This window comes from Mus caroli, chromosome 6 (assembly GCF_900094665.2).
Source record: "Mus caroli chromosome 6, CAROLI_EIJ_v1.1, whole genome shotgun sequence".
Taxonomy (NCBI): Eukaryota; Metazoa; Chordata; class Mammalia; order Rodentia; family Muridae; genus Mus; species Mus caroli.
In genome coordinates, this window is record NC_034575.1 from 136,339,710 (window position 1) to 136,351,868 (window position 12,159).

The 12,159-nt window shown below is 39.9% G+C and overlaps 1 protein-coding gene across 8 annotated transcripts in view; it reads right to left on the reverse strand.

Moving 5' to 3' along the window:
• Lmo3 (LIM domain only 3) overlaps positions 1-12,159 on the reverse strand; it is a 65,509-nt gene that overhangs the window by 19,397 nt on the left and 33,953 nt on the right. The window lies entirely within an intron of this gene.

The window sequence follows — 12,159 nt, forward strand, 5'->3', positions numbered from 1 at the left end:
GTGTATGACATACTATCAAAAATTGACTCGCCAGACCAAAAAAAAAAAAAAATGACAAGTGTCATGGTCTGTGCCTCTCACTATCTCTAAACACCTAAAAGATGCTTGTATTTCTTGTCCATTCTAATTTTGCTTTCATTACTTGGTATTGAGAGTCTAAAAACAGACAAGATAAAAACCAAACAGACAACTTTCTTATGGAACAGTTCAGCCTGCCTGCACAGGGCTATGCCTCCCCATACAAGGCAATATTCAGAAAGATGAAGCATTGATTTTTTTTAAGTCATCAAGACAATTCTGCATTTTAATTAAATGTTCAAAAGCTTTGAGAGCACAGAGTTCCTGATGGGTGGGAGCTACAGAAAAACCTCGAGACATATAATGACTTAACATAGCATTAGTAAATATGGTTTTCTACAGGGCTTAGGAAAATGAGTGCTCATTGTATTAGTGTCTTTTGCTTCACGGCACCAGATGTTTCTATGGATTTTTTTTTTTTAAACCAGGTCAGTGACTCACATCAGTAAATCAAATTCCCCCAAGCTATGAAAAACGTAGTATTTGACTCAAATTAATTTATTGTCTGGGAGAAAAATACACAAATAAATATTGTTGCAATAAGCCTTGATTCTGAACAAAGAGAAAAATTTCTCCTCCAGCCAGGTACTTAGCCACACCTGAGTGTAACATTAAGAATTCCTTTTAATCTTGAGGATGAGACTAGATTAATTATCATCACCTGCATAGAAATCCTTTCTCTGCAGAATAGGTAGAAATGAATAGAGAAAAGCCCCTCTGCTTTTTTGGATATGGCATAGTAATCGACTGAAAAGACCTTTCCAGTTTGGACTGCAGGCCGGTGAGTTTGTGTGATCCCAGCAGGAATGGGGCATTTCCAGCCCAAGAAGGACAAGGACGGTTGCTTTTTTTTTTTTTTTTTTTTTTTTTTTTTTTTTTTGTCTCCTGTAAATAGACTTTTGATCATCTTTTCAACTTCACTTCTTAAACCAAGGGAGGGAGTTCTGGGAAATGAACTCACTGTCAGCATCCCATCCTTTTGAACTTGAAAAAACCTCACCCCTACAAACAGCTGAGAAGAATAGACTTTCTTCATCCCCACCCCCTAGTTGGGTCTTCACATGAGTTTAAAGTTGTAGAGATGAGGGCATTGTGAGAATTTAAGATCAATAAAGCCAGAAAACACTAACCATGTGCAACTGAACAGAGGAGACATATGACACACTTCATCTTACTTTGAGCCCCGTTCCTAATTTACGTTTTGGTTTGTTGCCAATTAACTGCACACTCTGGCACACAGTAATGGTGTTGCATTTCCCAAAAGTTAAGGTAGAAAAGACTGAAATGCCGAATACATATTAATGGCATGGGATGCACATTCCGCTTAAAAGTACTCGGCGATAATTTATTTAATAGCTCATGCATGGTGCTGAGAAGCGTTTGCATTCTAAGTCACCTCTAACTTGCCTTAAATTCAGCCTTTATATTATTTTCTCTATTAATATACATTGATTAGGATAGTAGGGAAGTCTAGGCAGCCATGATAGGTCACTCCAGCCGGGATGGCATAGGCTTAAGGTTCAGTGCGTTTGTTTCAGTGTTTCCATAATGTTACTCTTTGATGCTGAGCTCAACCCCACATGACCTTGAATCATGCAGACTAGAACCAAAGAGCAAGGGGCAAAAAGTTCATCCCAGATCACGCTTGTTGCCAGCCCCTGGCTGCCAGCCACTGGGAGCTGTCACAGCATCCACTCACATCCACTCATTCAAGCAAAATTAGCACAGGCAGAATGAAAGGAGCTGTGTTGAAAACTATTTCTAAACTGTAGGGGAGAAGACATGAGTTCTGTAGTTCTTGAGATCCAGAGTTCATCATATGTGGGCAACAACAACAACCAAAACTGTAAGAGGTTGTTAGTGGTCTGCAGAATCAGTTCTGTGATAGAGCAATGTCTGAGTCCAACACTAGGAATAATCTCAAAGAGAATGAAGTTCAGGTTACATTGATGAAAGCCACGGTCAACTGTTTCTCTAGGTACAGTGTTAGACAGAGAACAAAAAGCAGAAACATTCAGGGGATCCTTGGTTCCCCATTACACTCAGACGGAATTTGTAAGAATCTAGCATTCCATCAGAGCCTAGTGGATCTCTTTATAAGGTTCTCCTGCAGCTCTGGTCTGTGATTCAGTTTAGATCATCTTAGCCTTGAAATAGTCCAGAAAAGCAAAATGAAACAACCACCCACTCTACACCCTGTTTGTAGATTGTTTTTTAGTTCTGTTGTAGAGACAGCTCCTTCCCTACCTTCCTCCAGTTAACTCGTAACCCATTTCCTCCTGTCTGTGGAGAAGTTGGGACAGCATCCAGCACTTGCGACTATATGTGCTCCTAGCAAGTATTTTTAGACTTATTAGGTGGCTAATTCTTGACTTTTGTCACATACACCAAATTAAATATTTTCTGAGTTCCTTAAACAATATTGATTGTATATGGAGATAATCTTTTGAATGCACTCTATTAAAGAAAGTGCTTTTTTAAATTTTAACTTTAATTTTTTTTTTTTGTCAATGGGAGTATTAATAGAATAGAACTTTGTGTTGGGCAGTGTGTGTCTGTAGTCTGATTTGTGCTGGGAATTGTATGACTATAGTCTGAGTTTTTCTCCTACTTCCAGATACATGGCAATTATAACATTTAAGCAAATGGAGAGCTATAATTTTTAGCTGGAATTGATCCTAGGAATTTTTGTTCTATGTTTAAAGATGAAAATTAAATACAGGCTAGAGATTTGAGCACATATGCTGATAGTGTGAGTCATGATAGCTCAACATATATCCTGAAGTAAACGACAATACTCTATTTTTTATCAGTTTTAGACGTAGTGTTAATTCCTTCCCCTCTGTTTCCATATCGACACAACAGAACAAACAAACAAACAAACAGGGATGGTACTCTTGCTGTCTTGTCCTATCCTAGCTCTGGAATACAGAGAAAGGATATTCCATGTCAGAAGCTGTGCAGTTACTCAGCACCTTAGTCTCACAGATATTTATCTCCCTTCAAGCAAAACTGGCTCCTCTTTCCTGTATGGGCAAGAAGGGCATGGGCTGATGGCTATGTAAAGTATTTGCTGAATGAACAGGAGGACCTGAGTTCAGATTCCAGTGTTCATGCAAAAAGTGGGGCTCGGTGATGCTTGCATCTCCGAGTCTTGTTGAACATACATTCCTAATGATCATACTTTATGTTCTGAGCAATTGAGGAAAACACCTTACATAAACACCTGGCCTCCATACCCCGCATATTCCACACACACATGCACACACGCACACACATATGTAACCACTTACACACACATGCACACAGGCACACACATATATAACCACTTACACACACATGCACACATGTGCACACATATGTAACCACTTACACACACATGCACTCAAGCACATGCACACACATCCATACTCACAGAGAGTGACAGACAGACAGAGAGACAGACAGACAGACAGCGACAGAGAAGGACCAGAAAAGGCTGCTTTGAATAAGACTTTAGGCCTGTGACCTGTTAGAGGCTCACAGCTGGCTGTCATCCTTTTGTTTCTGTCTCCACATCTGACTATTAAAAGTTGCAGAAAGTGTTTAAATGCTACACTTTCATTTTTAACAAACAGCCTGGGTTTTCCCCCTCACATCCCCTCTCTACAGCCTCATGAGCAGGTGTTAGGCTGTTTAGATCAGTGCAGCAGCCCCCTGGGACAAACTGTTCAGAGGAAAACAAAATTGAATATTTTTCCTCAACATTTGGTGCAGATAACATCTCTGGGCAAATACGACAATTGTATCAGCATTTCATGGAATCACAGAATCTTAGAACCAAAGTATGTCAAGCTTGCCTTTCATTGTTGTATTATTGAAAAGACAAGATTTTTCACAATTCTAGATATAGTCATGGAGATACAGAATATTAAGCAGAATAGCAGAGCATCAGGAAGACAAAGGAAACACGTGTGGACTAAAAGCAGAAATAGATATTTTTTTAATGATAGAAATAGATATTTTATCTTACAGTTACAGCCTTCCTGCTCGAATTTAACATGTTTATAATGAAAGGAAGAATGAATAGCCAAAGCGATGTGTTCATCCATGGACTCTGGCTGTGGATTGGTGGAAGAGTACCTGCCTAGCACATGCAAGGCCCTGGGTTCAAATCTCAGAAGCACCAAAAACCAAAGTGTACTAAAAATGCCTGTAGCAGTTTACAGACATTGTGAAGATTTTAGTTTCTCTGTACACCCTCTTCAGTGCAGTCAAGGAAGCTATTAGTAGAACTAAATATTTTCTATCCAGGTTTAACAACAATGCAGTAAACGCTACCTGGAAGGTGCTCTAGGTGGTTTTATAATAAATACTTTTAAGAATTTTAAAGTGATCGTCTATTTTTTCGTGAGTTTCAGAAAGCTTTGTCTACCGAAAACTGAAGATGTCTTTCTAGTGGAAACTTAAAAAGTAAATAACACTTTCCTGAAATAGCATTGAAGCCTTTTGATATTTTCCCAGATGTTCTAGAAACCCATAATTACTTCTTCCTTATCTTTCCCCTCACACTTTTCATGCATCACATATGAAAAGGAAGGGGGAGAGAACCTTATTTGAAAAAACTATTTTTACCCCTCTCAAGACTTATTAACTTCAAATAAATAAAATTTTCATCAAGAAAGAGAAACTAGAGGAGGCGGAGAAGCAGCAAGGAGAGGAAGCGGGTTTTATCACCCATCGGTTGAGAGGTCACCCTAAGGGAGACGTGGCCTGTGACCTTTGTCAAAGAACCCGAATACTGTCTCTACACTTGAATTTCAACATGTTTCAAAGAATTACCCTTTACCTGAGTGCTACACCAGGCTCCCCAAAGTGCCCTCCTGTGACCCCAGGCCCATGGTGACTGTCCAACTGACAGCATAATGCTATCCTCTTTTATTCTGATGCCGAATGTATCTTCCTTCCCAGAGGTTCTGATTTAGTCATCACTGAGCATGGGAACAGGAACAGGCAAAGCAGCACAGCTACTCCATTTTCAGGCAAACCGCTGTGCTAAGATGAATTAGCATAGCTTACTTCAGAAAGCAAAGCAAAGCAAAACAAAACAAACCAGAAATCGCCATGCTGAATGGAAACGGCTAAGATAAGAGCCTATTGCTGAAAAATTAACTTCAAGTTGTATTTAGATCATTCATAGACCCAAACAACTCAAGGGCTTATGTTTTTGTTAGGGTAAGAAAGTGTAGTGTCATACAGTGCTCATCTCTCTGGCATGTGAAACTTACCAAAGTAAAGGTATGCAGAAAATATAATCCCAGGTCCTCCTCTTTGTTGCTAACTAAGGTATATATTATATACTGGAAACATCATCTCATAGACCGTAGTTTTGAATTACACAGACATAATTGCCGAAGAGACATGAGATGTATATTATTTATACTATTTTTTGTTGTTGTTGATATTTCTCGAAGGCAAATACCATTTTGTCTCGGTTCTTTTACTGGAGAGTTATTCTGAAGTTCTCTAAGAAAGTATTCTTGATGGTACTCCATTAGAGCATGGCTCGTGAATCAAGCATCTGTAAGTGCCTGTCAAAAATGTTCTGGGCTGGATAGGAAACTGTATGGTGACCAAGTACCCGGGATCAAACAGAATACAAATGTGTAAAAAGTGTTAGACTCTCAGTTCCTCTAGAGAGCTATCATGTAGATTGAACTAAGCACCCTTTAAGAACAGTGTCTAATTTTAAAATTCTATGATACTGTATTCTAGTTAACTGTAGCTGAATTATTCAGGGAAGAATTGATTTGAAAAACTTGAGTTTAAGTTCTCAGACTGGATTTGTAGTGATGCCGTAGTAGCCTAGGGAGATGAGAGACAATGTGATTGTTCACTTGACACTGTAGGGTGTGTGTGTGTGTGTGTGTGTGTGTGTGTGTGTGTGTGTGAATTTGAGAACCCATTAAAATAAGATTGAAAAGAATCATCAAAATAAAGCACCAAAACCAATTCTTAGTAGGATTAGACGAGTGTTTGGGGACCACTACAAAAATTAACAGAAGCAATGAGAGTCAAAACACTTTTGAGGAAGGATTTGACATCATTTCTTCATAGTATTTTTCTCAAAACTGAGACGAAATGAATCAGTGCAACATTGAATCAAGTATTATGAAAGAGAAATTTCAGCCAAACTTTGTGTCATAAAGTTATATATGTTTTATTATGTTCAAAGTATATATGTTTCTGTATACTTTTACAATATTACTGCAAGTGTTTATGATGCTTTCTGAGTAGTCTTTAAACTTTTTATTCACAAAATGTAGTTTCTAAAGCACTGGCTTTTCTGGGACATATATGTATTTCTTTTGTGGCATCGCCTTCAGTAATTAATATCAGAAGTAATTTTTATAAAATGTTAGGCTACACTGTCCAGAATGTTAACTATTCCTTAAGCATATCAAAATTCAGAAGTAAAATCTTTCATACCTATTGGGGTGTGTCTACTGGGGTACCCCATCAATATACATCCCACTTCCAATTTATCCCACACATCATGTTCAGCTATCTTTGGGATCATGTATAAATTATTAGGCATATAATGATCTTCCTGGTGTCAAAAGACATTTTTATAAGAAACACATGCAAACCACTTTGGGAAAAGCTCTTCATAAAATAGATGTCAGAATAATTCATTCCAAGAAAGAAAGGACAGAACTACATAAAATCAAATATTTTATATTTAATCTGAATTTACCTGTGTGATTTCTAAAACTCTAGAAATAAGAAGTGTGTATGAAAACAGTTGATCAAAGCAATAAGTAATAAATACAAGCCATATAATACTTCAGCATTTCTTTGCAAATCATATAATTTTCAAAAGCATAAGAGTTTTGTTTTTATGGATTTTTTTTAAAACTAGGTTCATTTTGTTGAAGAAAAAGTCTTGCACTTTAATGATAAAGAAATCATTTGGATAAGCCATGGATAGGGAGAAAATCATATTTAAATAAATACATTTTAGTGTGTATTTATAAAAGCTCATCACTTAAACTTCCTACTAACATACATTATTCTTGGAAAGCTTATTTGAGGTTGAGATAGAAAATATTGCAAAAAGCACTAATGATATGCAAAGCCAGTAGTGAATAAAGTCCAACACAAGGATTTTGAACTCAGGCCCCCCTAATACAGCGAAGTGAGGCACTGGGGTCATTTGGCAGCTCTAGTTCACTGGTAACCCTGAAAGACTTCAGAGCTGTGTGCATGTGCACTGAGAGTCTCTACGCCGTGTGTCCACATCCACAGATACAATACCATTGCTTATCTTCTTTACTCTCAGCCTGTCAAAAACCCTGTCAGCTGCAGGGGCGATAAGGGGGGCATTTTAAAGAAGATATTGGAGTCTTAAGCCTCTTAATGTGCCAAGACTCAATCCCATGAAAGCGAACAACTTGAAAGGGGGTTATACTGTTTAGGGAATCACTGAGGGTCCTTCAGTTCTGTTCCAGCCCGAGCTGGTGCTCAAGACTTCTCACCCTAATGACCCGCGAAGTAGCCCCTAGGGACTGCAAAACAAGGCCGTTACACAAGGCAGCTTGCTAATTAAGGAGTTGATCAGGGGTAGAGAAACCCAGCCTAACTGCGTTGTGTTCAAATCAAGCATGACGGGATTGACGTCGCCAAATCACCGTCTGGAGGCCACTCCACGCCAGGAGCAGCCGGGTTTTTCACACCTGATAGGCCTTCACTCTGTCTAGATCAAGTCACATTAAGAGAGGAATGGATTACGAGGCAGGAGTCCATGCACCAAAGAGCATCACTCCATTGCCTAATTGCTGCGTCTCTGCTTCCCTGAAGGAACCCGAGTATGCTTTGGGGACCTGATGGTTACCTGACTGACCCTCTTGGACAATCGTCTCTGTACTCTTTCTGCCCACTCTCACTGCAACAGAACCAGCAAGAGTCAACCCTGGAGTCAGTTGAAGCAAACCAACAGAGCTGTTAGATACTGTGTAGTATATATCACAGTTCCATTGGCTGAAGGAGCTGTACCCTGGAAACAGGTTATAAACCACATTTCTTCAATTTTCCTTAGACGTTGCAGGTGTATGATACGGCATTGTGGAAACAGTGGGCTCAGAGTCACTTCTGGGAGTCTGAAGGGTTGCTGCAGCAGAGAGAATCCTGCTTTTGACCTTTGGGTCCCCAGCCTGGGATCTGTACCTTTCCAACCCAGATTCTCCTGTGACAGATAGCATAAGTCAACAGTTCAACCTGGCAGATTAATATTACAGGATATTTTTTACTTTCCTATCTCTAACGGGGGAGACTACTTTGCGAACAGTGTGTTTCAGAAAGAGAATAAATCCTGAGTTATGAAAGCCCCCTTTTAGGTCCACTTATTTGTTTCTTCTCTTACTGAAAATTCCCGTGTTTTCTCTAGTAACAAGAGGACATGCAGAGAAATAGCATGTATTCTTAGGCATTTCAGGAATTTGGAATGCCATGTATTCCTAGGCATTTCAGGAATAGTTATTGGCCACCAGAAAGGAAACTATTATATAATTTTTAATTTTTATGTTATTTGTACTTTTTATGTGTATACATGTGCATGCAGACATCTTTGTGTGAGTTTATATGGGCTCCTGGGGAGCCTAGAAGTGTTGGTCAGCTCTGTTAGAGCTGCAGTTACAAGGTTTGTGAACTGCCGGAGGTGGGTGCCTAGACTGGTCCTCATGATTGGCCAGGTCTTGCTTTGACCTGTTGAACTATCTCTCTAGCCTCCTGTTATATTAGTTCATTCTAAGAAAATGAAACAAGGGTGGTGGAGTGTGCACAAGTAGGTAAACTGAGGTGCAGAGGGAACCGCACCCTCCTCAGGATCTTATCATCATTAATAGCAGTAATGGAATCAAAGCAGCCGAATGTTGCTCACTTCAGCTGGAGATCCACTCTCCCTCTCAATGGCAATACGTATACAGTGTGACAATTACTAACAAGGAGAAACAACCAGAAACACACAGGGGAAAAGGTATTCTCTTCATGAAAAGATGACACAGAAATCCATAGTGTTATGTGACCCAAACACTATTGACTTCGGAGTTTTAATCCCAACTTAACATGTCTCTGTCATGTTTTTCTCTGAAAACTTCAACAGGGTCATTTGCAGTGCTCAAAACAAGTAGGTAAACCCACATGAATAAAAACTAAACAACAACCCACTAACATGGAGACTTTCTTTTCCCAAAACATAAAGTATAAGATCAATTTCTCTACACTCGGGAGGGAGACTGTCTGAGAAGCGTCTTTAATGGCGAAAGCAATGGACAGAGTCCTTTCAGATAATCTCATATCAGCAAATTAGAGAAATCTGTCAGCAGCTTCCCTGTGCTCAAGTTTAAAAAATAACATCTTAAATCAATATCGATATCAATATGAGATCAGGTCAATGATGTGAGGGCTTAGCCTGTAACAGCCAGTGTCTATTGAGTTCTGTCTCTCTACCAGACGTTATATTAAGCATCTCACATGGGTTATTTTATCCTTGCTGCAGTGAGCAAGGCATATGGTACTATGATTCTCCATTTTACATATGGAAAAAAAAAAAGATGAGAAGAATCATGTACCACACTCCAATTACACAGACAGTCAATGGCATGGCTAGACTACACGCACTAAGCTATTTAAATTACCCACCCACTAACACACTCAATTCTCAATAGAACAACTGAAAATCATATAGAGCCATGCAAAAGGACCACCTCTAAGGTTCTCATGTTACACTCTGACCTCTAAGACAAGCTCATATGTAAATCCTAAACTAGTTCCCTTGTCACTTCTCTCTATAGAGTATCCATTCCTTTTGCAGCCGACATCCCACTCCACTGCCATTCCGAACACTCAGATACATATTGGAAAAACCTGCACCATCTTCAAACCAAAGATTCCAGATTCACCTTGAACTATTCCTCTTCTCTGGCTTCCAGATCCAATCTTGTTGCTCACTCAAAAGGAGACACACTGCCTTTTCTTCTTTCCTAGTGACCTGGCTATAGTGTGCATCTCCTTTCGGTTGTACAAAGACTGTACCTGCTACCTGAATATCCTTTCTGTCAGCACATCTTGCTCCAGTTCACACTGCCCTGCATACTGGATTGTCATTAATCTTTCCAGGACAGAGGTGTAATATGTTTCTCTTACCTAGAACCCTCCATCCTCTTGACATGCAAGGTAAATGGAGAGCAGCAGTGACGCAAGCCCCTCCCCTCGATTCCTACCCACCCCTCACCACCCACCACTGCATTCCAATTCTCCCCATGTTTTTCAGTCCCCCTTCATCAGGAGCACTCATGCTTGCAGTCCTTCCGCTCCCTCCTGCTGAGACTACACTGAACCTACTCTTGGCAGAATATGAGGACAGTGTTCCACATTTAGTTCAAATGTCACTCAATCTTTGAATCCCCTCTGATTTCCTTCTGGCAGAATGAACGCCCTCCTTTATATATTAAAATGCTTGTTTTCATACGGCACAATGGTCTTTCTGAATTTATACCCACTTATGTCTTTCTGTATGTCTCTTTCTCGCCAGATAATAAGCTTCCTAATAGCTTGCCCTCTTCTTCACCCAGCACCTAACACATGTGCTATTCATATGCCCCCCAAATTACTGAATTATAGGGTAGAGATATAACTAAAAATGAGCATGTTCCCCTAGTTGAATGCATGTATATCACAGGGGGATTTCACTTACACTCACAAGATTAGCACTACTGATTTTTATATCCCATTTTGAACTTGGGGTAAAATGAACATGACCTCTCTAGGTGGAAGTGAAAAATAAAGTATTTGGAAACTTCTTCTTCTTCTTCTTCTTCTTCTTCTTCTTCTTCTTCTTCTTCTTCTTCTTCTTCTTCTTCTTCTTCTTCTTCTTCTGCCACCAACTTCTTCTTCTGTTTTCTTTTTTTAATTTATTAGGCATTTTCTTCATTTACATTTCAAATACTATCCTGAAAGTCCCCTGTACCCCCCCTCTTCCGTGTTCCCCCACCCAGCCACTCCTGCTTCCTGGCCCTGGCATTCCCCTGTACTGGGACATATGATCTTCACAAGACCAAGGGCCTCTCTTCCCACTGATGGCTGACTAGGCCATCTTCTACTACATATGCAACTAGAGACACAGTTCTGGGGTTACTGGTTAGTTCATATTGTTGTTCTTCCTATAGGGTGCAGACCCCTTCAGCTCCTTGGGTACTTTCTCTAGCTCCTTCATTAGGGGCCTTGTGTTCTGTCCAATAGATGACTGTGAGAATCCAGTTTTGTATTTGTCAGGCAGGCACTGGCATAACCTCACAAGAGACAGCTATGTCAGGGTCCTGTCAGCTAAATCTTGCTGGTATATGCAATAGTGTCTGGGTTTGGTGGTTGTTTATGGGATGGATCCCCGGGTGGGGCATTCTCTGGATGGTCCTTTCTTCTGTCTCATCTCTGAACTTTGTCTCTGTAACTCCTTTCATGGGTATTTTGTTCCCCATTCTAAGAAGGAATGAAGTATCCACACTTTGGCCTTCATTCTTCTTGAGTTCCATGTGTTTTGCAAATTGTATCTTGGGTAGTCTAAGTTTCTGGGTTAATATCTGCTTATCAGTGAGTGCTTATCACTTTGGCCTTCATTCTTCTTGAGTTCCATGTGTTTTGCAAATTGTATCTTGGGTAGTCTAAGTTTCTGGGTTAATATCTGCTTATCANTCTTCTTCTTCTTCTTCTTCTTCTTCTTCTTCTTCTTCTTCTTCTTCTTCTTCTTCTTCTTCTTCTTCTTCTTCTTCTTCTGCCAAGCACAGCACCTTCCCTGCTCTTTCCTGAAGTATCTTGAAGTATCTCTCTGAGAAATAACTCACAAGGGCAAAACTGTGCTATGAGGCAGCACCAGGCTCTTTCTGGGCAGCACCCTCACCTACTTGCAGAAACTCAGCGTAAGCCTTTGATCACATCCAAGATATTTCATGTGATGCCCACATGTCAGAACCCTGATCTTAGCAGCTGGAGACCATGTGTGCTTGGTTTCATCTTTACCATCCATGACCCCATTACACTGAATAACTT